Consider the following 20,233-nt stretch of genomic DNA (forward strand, 5'->3'; position numbering starts at 1 on the left):
AGTATTTTAATATGATCAGATGCAATTATGTTCTCGAGACCAGAAGAGATAGTGCACCTTTCATACACTGACGGGAAAAAATATCCAAACACCAAAAAGTGTTTGTGGTAGATTAACGAACGTTGGTATGCGTGTTTATACATCTTGAAGATGACATTGATTCAACTTTCCCATAAATTGCATTAGCACTGGTAGCGGCCCTATGACGTTGCCCACCAGGTTTGGTTTAATTACAGGCTATACTGTGTGAGAGCGTTCGTTACCTGTTAGATTGGACAGAGTGACTGTGAGTGGGTCAAGTATGCCTTTACGATGACAAAGAGGCCAGTATGAACAGCTCACTGCAGTTCAAAGAGGCCGTATAATAGGCCTACGTGAAGGTAGATTTTCCTTCTGCGCTATTGCAGAATGTCTTGGTAGGAATGTCTCCACTGTGCATACGTACTGGCAGCAGTGATCATGGGAAGGTACGCCTGCAAGAAGACCGGGCTCCGGACATCCCCGTGGCACTACCGAGAGGGAGGACCGCCGTATCTGGCATATGGCTGTGGCGCATTGGACTGCATCTCCAGCAGCAGTTGGCACCACAAACTGTTCAAAATTGGTTACTTCAAGGACAGCTCCAAGCCAGACACACTGCGGCGTGCATTCCACTTACCCCAAACCACCGCCGCCTGCGACTTCAGTGGTGTCAAGCGAGACCTCGTTGGAGGATTGAGTGGAGTTGCATTGTGATTTCCAATGAAGGCCGGTTGTGCCTTGGTGCCAGTGATGGCCATACGTTGGTTAGATGGAGGCCAGGTGAACCTGCATTCCACCTGTCTGTGGTGTCGACACACTGGACCTACACCAGGAATTCTGGTTCGGGAAGCTATTTCCTATGACTGCAGGAGTACTCTCGTGGTTATCCCACGCATCCTGACTGCAGATATGTACGTCCGCCTGGTGATTCAACCTGTTCTGCTGCCATTCATGAACAGCATTCTCGGGGGTGTTTTCCAACAGGATAATGCAAGCTCCCATTCCGCTGTTGTAACCCAATCTTCTCTACAGAGAGTCGACATGTTGCCTTGTCCTGCTTCATCCCCCGATCTGTTCCCAATTGAGCACATATGGGACATCATTGGACGACAACTCCAGTGTCATCCACGACAGGCATTAACCATCCCTGTTTTGACCGACCAAGTGCAACAGGCATGGAACACCATCCCACAAGCTGACATCCGGCACCTGTACAACACAATGCATGCATTTTGCATGCCTGCATTTGACAGGCGATTACACCGGTTATTTATGGGTCATCATGGCACATTTGCAATGGCTTTTCTCCTGCAGATATTAACCTGTAGTCTTGTACCTTTAATCAATTAAATATGTTAGCCTCGACAAATATATTCCCAAAATTTCCTTATTCTGCATTCCTTATTTCATGGTTTTTTGTTTTGTTTTTTTCCACCAGTATATATTGATGGATTCAGCATAGGAGTTCTGTTATGTGAAATACAGCAAGTGAAAATAAACATACATACATTACTGTTGTTACTTTGTTCATAGGCGAGATGTTATGTCTACTCCATAATAAGACTGGAAAATTTCCTTATTTTCGTCTTCGTAATAACCCATAGTTGTTCTGTCAAATTTCTTGAGTTCTATAGGTTTCGTTTTCTTCTTTCACCCCCTGTGGGTGGGGGGCACAGACGAAGGATACACCCACGGTATCCTCTGCCTGTCGTAAGAGGCGACTAAAAGGGTGACCAAAGGATGATCATATTAGAACCATGAAACTACTTCTGATTAGTACCACTACGCGGGGAACACCATGGGTCGCATTTACTTGCGCGTAGTACCACTATGTTGGGTACCAAATAGGTTTGTGATTAGTAGCAAATGAGGGCTCGACAGCTTTTACAGTACCTGTGATTAGTAGCACTGTATGAGCGACACCATGAGATGAAGGAACCCATGGTTCTGGCTTGCCTATGATTAGTACCCACTATATGAGGAATACCACGTTATAGTACGAGTCCCTGTGGTTAGTACACTTAGGTGATGAACACCATAGGTTTGCGTTGCCTGTCAAGGGCGCCTCAATGTGCGAAACACATTAGGTCTCTAATACATGTGCGAATTTCATTACCTGTGAGTAGTGCCATAATGTGTGGAATACGGCGAGTCTACGCTACTCTTGATTAGTACCGCAACATGGCAAATACCATGGTTTTACTTTTTCAGTGATAAATACCATTATGAGGGGCCGATTACCTGGAATTTGGACCCGTTTCGACAACAAGCATATTCTAATCGATTCAGCATCGTGCTATAGAAACAGTCCCTTGGTCCGTACTACTGTTGTTTTGTGCCAGCTTCCGTGCATGTGAGGCACTGTGGGTCGGATCCACTGATCGTTTTAAATTAATATCAATCAATCCATCCATTCATTCTTCATCCTCACGCTTTGAATTCTGGTCATTGGAGAGTTTGGACTTTTAATTTGTCATCTCATTTTGTCTCATTTCGTACCATTAAGGGCGGATGACCTCGATGTTAGGCCCCTATAAACAACAAACATCAATCGTCGTTTTCTTCTTTCACCATGATCATTTGCTGGATAGGTTGAGTGTGGTTGTTGGGTATTTCATAGATTTCAGAGATTCCAGCAAATGAAGTCTCTCTGTATAATTATGCCCAACCCTTCTTGGAAGGATTGTCATCTTCTGGAGATTCTTATCATCTGGTAAATGGATTGTTCCAACTGTGCCTCAGAGGTCCACAATAGGATCATATTAAATAGATTTACAATGTATAAAAATAAGAAATGCTAAATCTGCAAGTGAAAGATAATTTAGATAAATGCAGGCAGAAGTGAAATATATAGCCACAATCTGAACATGATGAATATAGGCCTACATGAAGTTTGCATACCATCTTACAGGTATTTTGTCTGTGGGTGATCTAGCTCTTTATATTCCTTTTTATTTTTGAACCTGATATAGGTCGACATAAATGACTTGAGAACCTTCAACAATTTTTATAATTATCCACTAGAAATAAGTGTGTAATAATAAAAAATACTCGCTACTTTTCATCTGATAGATTATAATAGTTCAGAATCGTCCTTTGTTTTCAGATATATGGGATCTGTTCATTCTTTCAACGCTCTACAATATCAGTTTTTCCATGGCGTGTCTACAGTAAGTGGAATTGTCTCGGAAACTTCTAAGGCATTTTGGAATGCACTTCAAGACGAATATATGGAGTTATCTCTCAAGGATAAATGGCTACAATTTCCAAGGAATATGAAGAACTATGGCATATCCCTAACTGCGTGGGAAACATAGATGGAAAGCACGTAAGGGTTAGGAAACCAGTTATCTCAGGATCAAGCTACATTAATTACAGTCTTTCTTTTTTGTTCGACATTAACATGTTCAAATGCTGACAGAATTTTCATAATGATTTCCATGGGAAATGTAGGTAAGATGTGGTGAAGCTATATAGGGAGGGACGGACGTAGATTTACAACCTCAACCCTATTTTCATTCAACCCCAAACAATTTACAACATGCTACCAATACCTTTATATCATGATGTCGCCAAACTGCGGCACATCATCTGCAGCTTCAGAATACCACCCCACTTATGTATAAAAATAAATGTTCGAATGATGGCATTATACTGGTGGATTGTGTAATTTTAATTTATGTTTTAAAATAGAGGAAGTTTGCAATTTTAGTATTGTCATTAATATTTATATATTTATTTAAATATACCTTCGTATATTCATGGTTCACAAGCTTGTTCACACGTTTCCGGTATTATTAAATTTCAAATCTTCAAAAGTCCACCCAGTAGCTAAAAATCTCTTTGTCACAATCAAGCGTTCTTCTGGTGATATGTTTTGTCGCATTGCAGTATCCTCCTCCTTCAGCTTAGAAGCTACAATACCTGCAATAAAAACGCAATCAACTAGACTGTTCACCAGTAATAGCTATACAAAACAAGTCATTATGTATACTGACTTTGCAAATGTCATGGGATAGTCACCTAATAGCGTGTGGGACCTCCTCTGGCCCTGCGAACTGCAGTGTGACGTCGTGGAAGTGAGTCGACAAGTCCCTGGTAGTCCTCTGGACGCAGCTGACACCAAATCGTTTGCAGATCGGCTGCCAATGCTGGTCTGTTAGTGGGTGCAGGATCCATGGCACGGAGCCTGTTTTCCAGGACATCCCAGATATGCTCGATAGGGTTCATATCGGGGCTCCTGGGTGGCCATGGCAGTCGTTGGACGTCCGCTGCATGTTCCTGGGACCATTCCCGGGCGACGTGGGAGCGATGTGGCGGTGCGTTATCATCTTAAAAACACTGCAGAACCGTCTGGGTGCTGGAAGGCCAAACATGGGTTTAAATGGTCTCCGAGCGGCTTAACATACCGCGTACCATTCGAAGTGTCTTCCAGAACAACTAGGGGGCCCAGACCATAACAGAGACACCAGCGCCTGGACCACACCTTCGAGGCAGGCGGGATCCATCGCTTTGTGCGGTCTGCACCATACACGGTGCTTCTCATCGGCATGGTGCAGTTGAAATCGTGCTTCGTCCGACCATGTCACGTTATGCCATAATTCCAGTGTCCATCCCTGGTGACTGGCGACAATTGCGCGTCGTTGTGCCGATGATCTGTTAACAGTGGCACCCGTGTGCCGTGCCGGCTCCCATACCCCATACAACCCATGTTCCTACAGATTGTCCACTGGGAAATGTGTCTAGCACGGTCTGTGTTGATCTGAGCCGTGATTTGTTGCACGATTGCCCGTCTGTCACTATTGACAATCCGTCGCAGATGTTGCCGGTCATGGTCATCGAGGGTGGCTTGACGGCCGTTCGTTCGTCTGTTGTGGACGGTGACACCCGCATTCAGCCATTCACGATACACCCAGGACACGGTTGATTGTGTAAAGCCGAATTCTCGCGCAACTTCCGAAATCGCACTTCCCATTGGTCGGGCACCGACCACCATACCCCGTTCGAATGGTGTCAGATCACGGCAACGTTCCATGTTACACCTGTCACATGCACAGCCACTGTTCTCAAGGTCTCCTATACAACTGCCGCTGGCACAGGGGGTGTGTGGTGCGCAGACAACACACCTGCGCATCAGTGCTCCACTATCCCATGACATTTGCTCAGTCAGTGTATATATATTACAAATCAAACATTGAACTTAATACTGAGAAAAATCCATACATGCTTACCTAACGGCATATCATAATCGCTGTGGTCCATTCACAAATAATTCTTGTAACAATCCAGTTCATTTTCTCTCAATTGTTGTATCAGACGCACGTGAATAAAGCTGCCTCGCTCTCTTATCCATGATTTCATCCACTTCGATCTATTTTTCTTTTTGCATAATTTAACATACCAGTATAGTGAAATGAACGTTCAAACAGCTGTAATAGCAAATTTTCTTTTCCTCCGGACACTGTCCACTTCGATGTCTATCGCACAGTTCTAAGTACGGCAGACCTGACCAGCAAGCATTTCAAACTAGTTTGAATGCCCAGCAGTTGAGACTTGGCCTGCCGAGAACTCCCGGACCATTACATTAAGGGGAGGGTCTGGACTGTTCACAGATCATGTTACACAACATGACAGGCTTGGTGTCATAGTTGATGGCGAGCAGCAGGCCGGGTCTCTTACTGTCAGATCTGGCCCCAAAGGCGAGGCCTGTCAAAAAATCTTTCCGTGTATGGCCAGCTAATGTACTTTTGGTGATAGATTAACTTGTTACTGAGCAGATTAAGACAGTGGAAACAACGACTGTGGAACTTCGATTATCCATTCCCGGAAACTAATGTTTTCCCAGATTATTCGTTCAAATTATGTAGTCCTGCGAGCATCCCAATTAAATCACGTTGAAAAAATGCTGCATTATCCGTTCCTCAAAAAACCGATTTGGCAGATCGACCCTCCAGAAATGTCAGTCCCATCAGCGCTAAATCGTCGATCAAGGTCTTTCAAGAAACCGTATCTCACGAAAGGAGGCTACAGCATACCTATGGATCTTGGCGATAATTAGATCAAACCGCTCTTTGAGTCCAACCTTTCGTGAGGGTGTAGTGGCATCATGCGACAAGCCTTTTAATGATCTGCCTCCAGGAGTCTCTGTTTTGGGCATGGTGACTTGCTTGCTGTAAGCTCATCCTCGTCAAGCTCTTGATCTAGTCCATCCGTCATAACAGTCCACGTCCTCTATGTCTTCAGCCGTCGACTTTTCCCTCTATGATAAGTATTTCAATTGCCTCCTGTCTTCTGGCAATATGACCAAAATATCGTGAGTTGTTTTTGGTTGATAAGGGTCGACATTCGTGTTCTGATGCCGAGCTGTTGCAGGATAGATTCATTACTACGGTGTGCTGTCCATGGTATTCACAGTAATCTCCTATAGCACCACATTTCTAGAGCATCAATCCTGCAGCGATCCGCCATCTTCATCATCCAAGTTTCTGCTGCATAGGTCACTATAGGGAAGATCAGAATTCGAATGAGGGTGAGTTTTGTCTTGGAAGTTATAGAGGTGTCCTTCCAGATGCTAATAAGTTTTGATGTTGAATTTCTTGCAATCACAATGCATGTATGGATCTCAGAATCACAGTCTCCGGTATTTGTGACAATAGATCACAGATACTCGAAGCGACTGACAACCTCATAGTCAGCAGTTCTTGTTATGGCAGGTCTGTTGTTATTAAAACGATTTACAGTCATCACTTTGGTCTTTTTATTGTTGATTTCAAGACCATATTCTCTGCTTCGCTCGTCTAACCTCCGCATGGTTGTTTGTAGTTCTTGATCATCTGTTGCAATTATCACAGTTGTCATCTGCATGTCTGAGATTTGTTAATTTTCCTTCCACCAACTGTGATGCCGTCACTCTAATCTTCGAGAATCTCTCATAATGTACTCACTGTATACATTGAATAGGAGGGGGGAGATAATGCAACCTTGTCACACTCCAGCAGTAGTAGAATAGATGTCTGAGATGTTGCTATTAACTCTCACTGTCGCAGTGTTCGAAGAGTACAATTGTTCAATCAGGTATACTAAATGTCTCGGCATCCCCATCTCAATGAGTATGGCCCAGAGCTTTGACCATTTCACCTTGTCGAAGGCTTTCTTGTAGTCCACGAAGCACAGGAACATCTCGATATTGTACTACCTTGTCCTCTCTATGAGCTGCAGGATGTTTAGGATCTGCTCACGAGTTCCTTTGCCTGGAACAAACCTGGTTTGTTCCTCTGATATTTGTGGAAGTAAAAAGGTCTTCAGCCTCTCGTTCAGCACCGTGAGCATGATTTTACTGACATGGGAGACAAGGGCTATCGTTCGATAGTTTGCACATTCAAGTGGAGAACCTTTCTTGAGCAGTGGTACGAGGATAGAGTGGCACCACTGGTCTGGCCAATTTCCAGATGTCCATATCTTCTGACATAACTTATATCTTCTGACGTAACTTGTACAGGATGTCAACACCTAGGTCACCCATGTTCTTTAGGAGTTCAGCAGTGATTCCATCTTGACCTGATGCATTCCGGTTCTGGAGCTTTTTTATTGCACGTTCCACTTCTTCTCTAAGTGTAGGACTTGGAGAGCGCGTACAAATAATAATAATAATAATAATAATAAATAATGAAAACAGAAATATATGTAATCAAAATAAAATTAACACTATGATTGAGATACGAAAACTTTTACTTACAGGCCTACCAAACGGCAACTACGGAAGGATGTGGAAATGTGGAAAGAACCCTAACGAGGCCATGGGAACGCATGGCGTTGTGGGGAAACAGAGGCACACATCAATCACCCTTGAAAAAATATATTAACAAATAAGGTACAACACCAAACAGAAAAATAGGGGACAACAAATAGGGTAGAAAATGGAACTTAAGAACACTGAACTGAAAAACATACTGACATGGAAAACATTCAGATAAAATTATTAAATTGGAACAATGAAATACTCAACCTCTTCGTATAGTGGGATGTACAAAACCTTAACACAGAAGTTGACACTTGATTACAGGAGGCAAAGTTAAAGGGAAATTACATTTACGTCAATTACAATATCCATAGGTTACAAAATTCAGAACAAGAAAAGAGAATTGCCTCCGAAAACAAGATACTATGACTGTCTGACGAGGCACAGTCATTCAGAAAACCAAAATTGGCGAATGTGAAAGAATAGGGGAAAACTCTGATACATAAAACCAAATTTTACATTACCACGGAAAGTTAGCTTAAATGAGAAAAGGCCAAAACACAAGAAAGAATTTAAATTAAATAATCAAACACAAGAATACAGCGCTTACCGTGAGGTCAGTGTGCACATCGCAAAACGGACCCAAGGCATGCCCGCTCACTAAATTGCTAAATAGCGAAAGACCCAGGAAACAAGTGTGGCTCTGGCCAAGTCGCAGAGACCGGAAATGGGGCAATCAGGAGATAACCAATTAGGGCAACGGAAAATTTCTCGTCTGAAATCCATGTTCACCAATAAGAAACACACTTATTCCTACCAATTACAATTTTTCTTATGTCCTCCATTAAGGAAACACATGAAGTTTAGTCCTGTAATTTCTGGGAGGTTGCTGATGCAACAGCGATTATTAACTACACATGGCAGTACACCCTGCCTCAAAAGTTTGTCCTTCAGCCGTTAAAACACGAGAGTACACAGTACGGCATAGAGAATTCCTTCACAATTCCAATAATCGAAATGTTTTACAGTTAATAGATTTCTTAAAATAAAAGGTGAATAGTTTAGATGTCTGAAATTAGATAAGATAATTTTACAAAACACAATGGTGAGAAAAATTTTCAACTTGCCGCTCCCACCGGTCACATTCTCCCCTATTGTAAATTCAAGCCACACACGAAACATATGCATTTTTTCATAAGGAAGGAATGGGAGGTGTTGATCACTTCACATCCGACACACAATGGAATTAGTATCTTGCTCTCGTTCTTGACAGGAACAACGTCCATTACAGGTCGAGGTGTCCCTACTTCCGGTATCGCTGACCACATGCAGCTGCTGACTACAGTCGCTCACCAACAAATCCATACACCATTAGTCCCACCATAGCGTTTAGGAGACTTCATCTCAGCTCACCCGTATAGCGAACTGACTAGTAATGACCAGTGAAGTGTGGCGCAGAATAGCATGACTGCTGCCACCAGGTACAGGTCACGCCATTCCATGTCAGATGATAGCGACCCTATAATTCAATGTGCTCTCCAAACAGCCACGGGAGGTTGCACCTCGGATGGACCCAGTTATTGCAGCCACTGGAACATAAACATATCCGCAGCGGAAAGAATAATTTTTGAGGCAAAGCCATCGTCCAGCTCTTTTAGAAGAACTTGAAGAAACTAAAGAGTTCTAGCATGGGTTTCCTACTTTTTCTTTACTTAATCTAAAGTTAAGTTTGAGGCACCTAAATGGTGGCTCAATCAATCCCATGAGGAGGTCCCCACACACACACACGATGACTTTGGGATATCCTCGAATCCACGGCAAGTGCTATTTAAAATTGGCATTTACCAAAAAAAAACTTTTTAAAAAGACACATTTTAATGAGGATACAGCACAAATACCTTACGATTAACCACAGATCTTCACACAAAATTAACTACTAGACTATTAAGCACAGCAGTTATGATAGGTCAGCACAAAAATGAAAACATCCTCCAGGTAATAATTAACCCAAAACTAGACCTCATCAACTGAAGTACTACACACACACTATTTTACCCTTGGGCACATAAATGTACCATCCATATCCTCTTTAAAATTTTACATTAAATTAATTTACCATGTGCATTGTTAATTACCCAACATTAAAAAAATAAATGGGAGGTGAAATTTAAAATGTTGCGAGGAAATTCAAAACAGGGAGATAGTTACATTTATTATGTTAGCTTGCAACTTTGCTCACATTATCCTATGAAATGAGGTTAGTAAGTCACTATCCCTTTACTATGCCATGTACACATTACTTTCTCACATTATGTATCACGTGTTACACCAATCAAATTAAGACACAATTAAGGCCAAGAAAACAGAATCAAAATTCACATAAAATTTACCAATAAACAGAATATCCAAATGAAAGAAAAATAATGCAGAAGTGCAACATACCGAAATCCAACTCACTGATATAAGAAATAAAAATGCACAAACAGCACCTTCATACCAGGGAATACCAGATTACAGTATGACACCAAGATCACCAAGCCTATCTGTCCTCCAACACACGACAATACAAGTACAGGCACAAAATACCAGTGCAATGACCCCTAAATCGAGCAGTACCGACAAAAGAAAAGAGCAAAACATAACCTCAGTACTCTTGATTCCATCACACAACAATGAGACTATTAGAACCAGTATCGTACTCCCAGGAGAGGAACAGCCTCTCAGCACTTTAAGTCCTAAGCCTCAGTAAATACAAATTCCTTCCCAAGGCACCCAAGACGAACACAAATGACATCCACCATATTTACAATATCTCTTTCAGACCTGAAAGAAAACTGGCGGTGTGAATTTTTGTTTGTACGTCAAAAACTGACTAAATTGCTCTTAAATATATATATTTTTAGTTTATTCTACAAAATAAAAATGAACATCTGAAAAAAGTACCCACACGGTTGTGTGTGTCAGGACTTAATTCACTACTTACAAAAAAGAAAAATTACCTTGATGCATGAAATGTACGGTTTTTCAATGGGGAACAATTTAAAACAATTAAAATCTCCGTTCAAATACAAGTAAACGTTACATTTTCTACACTGAGGACAACTTTTGCTTTTACTGCCCTTTTGGCATCAGCTCCTTGTCATCAGACCTGAAAGAAAAGTGGAGGTGTGAATTTTCGTTTGTACATCAACAACGTACTAAAATGCTCTCAAATGCATGTTTTTACAGTTTATTTTACAGAATAAGAATTATCGGCTGAAAAACAGAACCCAAACAATTGTGCATGTCAGGACTTAATTCACTACTTACCAAAAAAAAAAAGAATCAGCTCAGTACATGATCAAAAGTTCTATTTTACAGTGTGGAGCGACTTTAAACAATTAAAATCTTATACATTACATTTCTCACATAGAGTACGAGTTCTGCTTTCACAGTCCTTTTGGTGGCAACACCCAGCGCTCCCACATGCATTGCCTGTAGGGAAACCTGGCCTGCATAATTGTGCGTATCAACATTCTAAACCTCATGGTATTACGTACGATGTTGTAAGTTCATTATTTTCATTCACTGAACAATTTACACACTTCATTGATTATATTCTGATATTCAGTAAAGCTTCTAGATTAATATGAATGCAATAAATAAATATTTACTTTAGACATTACTGCTTCTCGCCATCTTGCCGATGAACTGTATTTTTAAACTCTTCTTCCTGCTCCCTGGTGGTCAAGTGCTAAATAAAAACAACTGAAGTATATGCTACATGTCCCGCACAAGCACTGCAGTCCGGTCTAACACCAAGAAAACGTCAAATAACTCGTACATAAATAAAATACGAAAACCACAATTGTGCGTACACGGTCTGAAAGGGATATACAAATATGGTTAGACGGATATGACAGGGCTACCAAATTTAGGAAGCTTACTCAGCTCACAGGACCCTATAAATGAGCGAACTGGGTAAATGAATTTAGAAGACACCAACCAGAAGCAGATGAGAAAAAAACACAGAGAAAATTAAATTAAGAAAGAATAATTAAAAATAATTAATTAGCTTTTACTAAATTGTAACACCTGCAAAATTTTACTTCAAATTTTAATGACGAATTTAGAATAACTGAAACACAAATCTTGATGACCTGCAAAGCAACAACAAATTTAACCAAAATTAATAGCTCAGAATAATGATACCGAAGTGAAGAAAACCTTCCTAGTACATGATTTACAATAAAAAATGGACACTGCTCTCCATCTAGCCACCGAATACAAAGAAAAAGATGACTAAAGAATCTCATCAGACGAATGCCAGATTTCAAATATGTCGTGAGCACAAGTGCAGATTCATAACCCATCAAATTTTGCCATAATGACCTCAGGTTTACCTGGTCTAATGATATGGTGATCAAGTTTCACCCTATGCGACTCTCCCAGTCCTCGCAAGTATAGGAATACGCGGGTGAATAAAAATACACAACAAGGAAACAGACAATTACACGATGGAAAAGCTCAACAGACGAACATTTTCAAACAGATTGAAACCCCACAATCACTTATCTGATTTAAGACTTTAGTAACGGGTCGGGAACTGCCCCAAGTAGTCCCATACCTACTTGGAAACGAACCCAGGTACAGATGAATACCAAAACACCGCATAGCACATGACCAGAAATTTAGATAAACGCTGAGCCAAAACATGATGTCATAGATAATTTTAAAAGATCACACATGAAGAATACTACCAAATAAAACACTGAAGGCGACAAGAAACGAAATTTGAAAATAATTTCCCAAAACACCAGATTTGCAAAACAGTGAAAATTCTAAAACAAGATCGATGCAAAAATACAAACATTAACCTAAAAGTTGTTGCTGAATATTTACCAGAACTGATGTTTAAAAAAAATCCAAAATCCGTGTTAAAACTTATTAACCTGAACACGATGATTAGTACGACAACACTGCAATTGACGTCATCTGGAAGAAGAACGAAAGAATTCGACACGAGTTACTTTTAAAGATGTAAAATGTATGCACAAACTCAGAGTTCGTCAGTAGTCAGCTTACTTCCACAGATATGTACATTAGCTGTTTGAAAGGTAAGCGAACTCACATGAGAAGGACAGCACTTAGCATAATTCAATGACATAGCTTAAAGCAACATGTAATCACACAGATGTTATGATTAAAACACATGAATCGAGAAAACTTTAAATGATCAAACACATTTTGAACCTTATTAGAGAAGACTTAGAGCTTTCGAACATGGCACACGCAGTGTGATAATCTAACCTAACGCAAACAAACACGTAGTTGGCAGAAGGCTTGGCAACCAAAACTTAATGAAAGTTGACAATAAAACTTGGGGGGAAAAAAGGAAATTACGGACAGTGACTTACCATTTCCTCCAACCGTAAATTATAGGGTGAAACACAGCAACATAGACTCCACATCTTGGAAAGAATAACACATTCAACAGCCTAATCTGGAAATAAGGGGCAGCCCCCTCGGGATGTGAATCTCGAACACGAGCCAGGATAACGAAAAACAAATAACCAGGGATTAGGAATGCACACGTAACAATGACAACCTATAAAGAAAAATAACATCAATTAAATAATACTTTCCTTGGATTTACAACCACGTATCAAACCACTTGAAATGTAGAGAGAAAATATTACAAGATTAGGGTTTAAATAGAATTTTGAAATTTAGCTGAGAACAATCACCTTGGCCCTGCCTTTCTTACACAACCCATGCTCCGCTAACATGTAGCACTTGGAGAGCACGTACACATCATAATAATGATAAAGAAATAATGAAAATAGAAATATATGTAATTAAAATAAAACTAACACTATGTTCGAGATACTAAAACTTTTACTTACTAGTCTACCAAACGGCAACTACGGAAGGATGTGGAAACTTGGAAAGAACCCTAACGAGGCAATGGTGTTGTGGGGAAAGAGAGGCACACATCAATCACCCTTGAAACAATATATTAACAAATAAGGTACATCACCAAATAAAAAACTAAGGGAAAACAAATAGCGTAGAAAATAAAATTTAAGAACACAACTGAAAAACGTACTGACGTGAAGAACATTTAAAGTTATTAAATTTGAACAATTAAATACTCAGGCTCTTTGGGTAGTAGGATGTACAAAACCCTAACACGATGACACTGGATTACAGGAGGCAAACTCAAAAGGCATTTTAAATTTATGTTAATTACAATTTACATAGGTTACAAAATTCAGAACAAGAAAAGGGAACTGCCTCCGAAAACAAGATGCTATGACTGTCTGACGAGGCACAGTCATTCAGAAAACCAAAATGGATGAATGTGAATAGGGGAAAACTCTGATACATAAAACAAAATTTTACATTACCACAGAAAGTTAGGTTAAATGAGGAAAGGCCGAAACATAAGAAAGAATTTAAATTAAGTAATCAAACACAAGAATACAGCGCTTACCGTGAGGTCGGTGTCCACATGGCAAAACGGACCCGAGGCACGTGTGCACACTAAATTGCTCAAAAGCGAAAGACCCAGGAAACGAGCTTGGCTCTGGCCAAGTTGCCAGAGACCGGAAATGGGGCAATCAGGAGATAACCAATTGGAGCAATGAGAAATTTCTCGCCTGACATCCATATTGACCAATAAGAAACGCGCTTATTCCTATCAATTACGATTTTTCTTATTTCCTCCAATAAGGAAACACATCAAGGTTTAGTCTTGTAATTTCTGGAATGTTGCTGATGCAACAGCGATTAACTACACGTGGCAGTACACCCTGCCTCAAAAGTTTTATGTCCTTCAAGCGTTAAAGCACGCGATTACACAATACGACATACAGAATTCCTTCACAATTTCAAAGATCAAAATGTTATACAGTTGATAGATTTCTTAAAATAAAAGGTGAATAGTTTACACGTCCGAAATTAGATAAGATAATTTTACAAAACACAATGATGAGAATAATTTCCGGCTTGCTGTCTCCACCAGTCACACTAAGGTTTTTTGGTTCAATGTCTGTTGGGTTCTGATGATCTAGCATTGGTTGTGGGTCATCAGTGAACGGCTTGATGCAGGATTCTCTCCATACTTTGGCGATGCCCGCTGCATTTGTGATTATGTTCCCTTGGTTGTCGTTAATAATCTTGAGTCTTAGGCATAAATTCTCATGCTAAGTATTTCATGTTGTCATACAGTTCTGCGCTGTTATTTTTGGTCGCATGTGCTTTTAGTTCTGCACACAGTCTCGTAATATGTTCATTCTTGTCTCTTCTACAAGCATGTTTGCTGTCATTTTACATTTTTTTCATTAGTCGTCCTTATTGCTCTGGATCTGTAACTGTGAGGCGGATGTTAAGTCTCATTTCAACCAGTGTCAAAGTTTCGTCAGTCATCCAGTATTCTCCCTTCACTATGGTGTTCATCTTAGGGGCCTTGCCCTCTGCACCTGTGATCCATTCTTCAATTCTCTTCCAAGCCATGTCACAATTTCCCTCTAGGTTAGGTGGTCCAGTACTTCGGAGTGTTTCTTGGAAAGTAATAGGCTCAGGGGCCGTTAACTTTTTCGACGTTATTTTGACCACTGTACTGTACTGGAAAAGCAATTGGCAGTGAACATGCATAAAGGACCATCTTAGCATTGCATTCGGGAGGTATTGTTAAGAGAATCCTCGGAATTCATAAAGTAGTGTGTGACTACAAATGGAAGGACACAGAGCGCATTTTGACAGCTCTACTTGAAGACTGAACGAGTAATACCAATATAAATGATCCGTTATTGGACATAAATTTTCCAGCTAACTCATTCCTCGTTGCCAGCGTTTCGCCCCAGTGTGGTAAGTTGTGCTCATCAGTTGGTAAATAGCACACCCACCTAGATGTGGGTGGGGGTAGTAGAACAACACCCACGGTATCCCCTGCCTGTCGTAAGAGGCGACTAAAAGGGGTCCCGGGGGCTCTGAACTTTGGAGCGTGGTTTGGCGACCGCAGGGCCCTTAGCTGAATCCTGGCATTGCTTCCACTTACTTGTGCCAGGCTCCTCACTTTTATCTGTCCTAACCAGCCTCCCTTGGTCAACTCTTGTTCTTTTCCGACCCTGACGCTATTAGGTTTTCGAGGGCTAGGGAGTTTTTCATTTTCACGCCCTTAGTGGCCCTTGTCTTCCTTTGGCCGATACCTTCACTTTTCGAAGTGTTGGACCCCTTCCATTTTTCTCTCTGATTAGTGTTATATAGAGGATGGTTGCCTAGTTGTACTTCCTCTTTAAACAATAATCACCACCACCACCACCACCACCCACCTAGATGCATGGCTAGTGCATACCGTGGAGGCCACTGCGTAGGCTACTTGGAGCCACCGGCAGTAGCAGTGCATAATGAGAGACTATCTCATTACCAAAAATTGATGCCTGTCCAGCCATCAGATGATATAGATGTTGATTTCCATAGGGAACCAGAAATATTTTTCCCGAATGAGTAAATTTCTAATACCAACATTTATATCATTTGATGGCCAGGCAGGCATCAATTTTTGGTAATGAGATAAAGTGTCTCATAGTGGCTGCAGGTAGCCTACGCAGTGGCCTTCACCGTATGCACTAGCCATGCGTCTTGGTGAGGTTGCTATTTACCAATTGATGAGCCCAACTTAACACACTGGGGCAAAACGCTGGCAACCAGGAATGAATTAGCTGGAAAATTTATAATGTCCAATAATGGACTATTTATGTTGGTATTATAGATTTACTCATTCAGGACAAATATTTCAGGTGATGCTGCTTCTGTAGTGCTGCAATGTTATCAGTGGTGGTCAATTGAACAGACTGTCACTTGTAGACCAGATTCAGGGATGGCTGCACAATACAGGCTTCATTTGTCTACATATTGTTATAGCATCATTGTCAGACCATATTGCATTTACAGCAGAGATCTGAGCGAATGTGGCAATGGGGATGTGTACACTTACCATTGGAAACTGTCTACTTGCATCAGGACTACGAACATGTGTTCCTTTGGTCCGGCTTCCTGTCCAGTGGTGTCAGGCAAATCATCTAAAGAATTGAATTGCCCTCTGATGTGATTAGCAGTCACAGCATATTCTTCCTTCAGGCAAGTGATGGGCTGTTTATGTGTGCAACATCAGCGTAGTGAACGCCATCTTCCAGAGTGTATTCAACTGTGACATATGAATCCAAGGCCTGGCACCATGTGTGGGGGGCCAATAAGCTTCAATTGCTGTTCAGTTTGGTGTTTGTATAAGATTAATTCAACAGTACTCGCTACGTCCAGGACATTGACCTATCTTGCTGCCATTCCTCTTACCGGAATTGATGTGCTGTTTCAGCAGGATAGTGTTCACCCTCATGTTGCCGCTGCTGCTCCTCCTCCTACTACTATTCAGGGTGCTCTTTATGTCATTGGACAACTGACCTGGCCAGCACGAAACACATATCTCTCCTTCCCCCCATTGAACAGGTTAGAAACATGATGGGACACTGTCCATGGTGGTTGAGCCCAGGATCTAATCTTTTCACGAAAGCTCTTGATGTTTGTGATTCTACACATGTAGTTTTCCAATTTGCTTATTTCCTTTCCTTGCATTCCTATTTCTTTTAAGTCCTTTTTCATCTCTAACATACCATAGTTATGGTCTCAACCTCAGTTACTTGTCGGTTAACCTTCTCAGACCCATTCTGTAGAGCAGAGGTGCTCAGCTGGACACCCGTTGAGGCTAGCCCGATGCGGCCGGGCTGGCCTGACGTAAATGCGAGCAGCTTACATAAGAAGCATATGTCATAATTAGGGAGCGGATTTTTATGTAATTGCATATTTTTTTTGCGTAAGTTTTAATGCAAGTTACGAAGTTCATTATTCCTATTGTGCATCCCCAAGTGTAAAAACTGAATCTTATTTCACATAAAAACACATATTTTCACATTTTTAAAATGTAAATACATATTTTAAGTAAAAATCTATAATAAGCACATAAATCAGCAATATTTGTTGATCAATAAAATTTAAAATGCTTCTGTGTTATAAAATAATGCTCATATTTTCATTTTACGGTTACAGTATTGTTTTTAACAGTGTATTTAACATCATGTATCTGAATGTTTCGGCTATTTATAGACCTCCCTCCAGAAGTTCTAAAATTTGCTGGTCACTGGCTATGTCGTTACATTTAGACAGTGATTTGATTTGCTGCACAAGATGTTTCCTTGTATGATGTCATTCCAACTCTTTATGAGTCAGCCCTCTCGGGTTTTGTTCATAGAATATCAGCGAAAGGCAATCACGGAGAGATAAGGTGACGTAATTCCGTTACGACATAGGAGACTCGGAAGAATATTGCTCCGCCATTAGGTAGTGGAATTTCATCACTCCTAAGAGTAAGGTTAGCTGTTCGGGTCCATATATCATTCCCGTGGTCGTGTGATTTTGTATGGATTTATAATAAATATTTCCTTCAGTGTCCGCTGCTATTCTTTTTATTGAAACAGTGATTCACCGTAAATGCGTGTGTCGTAACCTGCAAAATAATGCCAAAAGAGAAGTCGAGTACAAGGTCGCGTCTTCAACAATATGTAGTGGAATTTAAAAGCATTTTCACTACCGATGGAAAAGTATTATTTTGCCAACCGTGTGGTAAAACAGTTCGTGCAGATCAACATTCTCAAGTAACCCAGCATTTGTCTGGAAATAAGCGTACTGCGGCTGCTTCGCGTGTGCGTTCGCGACAATTACTAATAGCTGAACCAGCTACTTCAAATGCAGGTCCATCTAAATATTCCCAGTATTATTTAGATGTGTGAAGAGCATTTGTTTGCGCCGACATTCCTCTTGGTAAAATAAATAATCCGGGACTGAGAAATTTCCTAACAAAGTACATTAATTTTGGGCCTCCAGACGAATCCACATTAAGGAGAAACTATCTCCCAAAATGTTACGAAGAAACTTTACAGAGAATTCGGACAGTATGTGATAGCGAAAAACTATGGGTGAGCATTGACGATACCACTGATTCAAGTGGCAGAAAAGTAGGAAATGTTGTAGTTGGTGTGTTGAAGAATGACAAAACTGCTTGCGAACATTCTTTTTTGCTAGCATGTAAAGAAATGCTTGCTGCAAACCATGTCACTGTAGCTAGGTTATTCAATGAAGCCATGCACTTACTTTGGCCAAAAGGTATAAAATACGACCATGTATTGCTTTTCCTTACTCACAGTGCAGGCTTACATGAAAAAGGCAGCCGAAGGCCTTTCTGTGAGCTTTCCGAAAATGATACATGTATCTTGCGTTGTTCATGCTCTACACAGGTTATGTGAAACTGTGCGGGCTCAGTATCCTCAAGTGGATAAATTAGTGTCTAATGGCAAAAAAGTCTTCGTAAAAGCACCCTCTAGAATCGATCTCTTTAAAGAGAAAAACCCGGATCTTGCTCTTCCTCCTCTGCCTATTGTTACGCGGTGGGGTACCTGGCTTAGCGCTGTGGTATACTACGCAGACAATTTTGAAAGTTTTGCATCCGTTGTGAACGTGCTAGATAAAAACGACGCGTCGTCAATTGAGATTCTTCAAGGGATACTTAAAGACAGCTCTTTGAAGAATGATTTGGCGTTTATATCTGCCAATCTAAGCTTCTTGTGTAAAACTATAGACATACTTGAAAAATCCACTAACCTGTTGTCCGAAACAGTGAAGGAAGTGCGCGCTGTTGAAAATAAATTAGATTCACTCCCGGCTTCGCAGGTACAGGGACTGTTAAAGGTCAAATATCAAAATTTGTTCAGGAAAAACAGAGGATTTCAAACAATATGCCAAATTTCTTATGTATTAGAGGGTGCTCATGTTGGTGAAATTGATGGCGTTATTGTTGGTGACATTCCTCTCTTTAACTATGCTCGTATAACTTCCTGTGATGTGGAGCGATCGTTTTCGCAGTATAGGGCGTTCTTTAGAGATAATCGGCATGCATTTGTGATGGCCAATTTGGAGATGACCTTTGTTGTTCACTGCAATTCTGAGACTACTTCTAGCAACTAATATTCCAGCGTGTGATGGGCGAGTACAAACTGGTACTATTTTTTCAAAGATGATAGGTTGCTTTTGCCATATTTAAACAAAACATTACCTTTAAAAAATAACCATTCATAATATCTACTCTGGCATATCAAAAATTAATGTACCATACAGCACGTTTCCATACACAGACCATTTTTGCCTTAAGGAGCACGTTTGGTAGCACCATATTCTAATACAAAACATTATACTTATTTACTTCTTGAGCACTAGTAATTATGTGATATTTAAAGGAAAATAATTTCAATTTTTTTTATCACATATTTTAAAGTTTTTCAGCACATAAAAAAGAAATATTTTTCACATTTTTAGCACATAAAAATCGCTCCCTAGTCATAATGTAGGTAGAGAGCGAAAATGCTTGGGAGGGAAATGGAGGAG

At 40.6% G+C, this 20,233-nt stretch overlaps 1 protein-coding gene across 1 annotated transcript in view; it reads left to right on the forward strand.

Moving 5' to 3' along the window:
* LOC136866863 (serine-rich adhesin for platelets) overlaps positions 1–20,233 on the forward strand; it is a 375,927-nt gene that overhangs the window by 86,094 nt on the left and 269,600 nt on the right. Inside the window, exon 3 of the mRNA XM_068226874.1 lies at positions 3,128–3,349. The gene's annotated coding sequence lies outside the window, so the exon portion shown is untranslated. The remainder of the gene's footprint in view (positions 1–3,127; positions 3,350–20,233) is intronic.

Source organism: Anabrus simplex, chromosome 3 (genome assembly GCF_040414725.1).
Source record: "Anabrus simplex isolate iqAnaSimp1 chromosome 3, ASM4041472v1, whole genome shotgun sequence".
NCBI classification, from domain to species: Eukaryota; Metazoa; Arthropoda; class Insecta; order Orthoptera; family Tettigoniidae; genus Anabrus; species Anabrus simplex.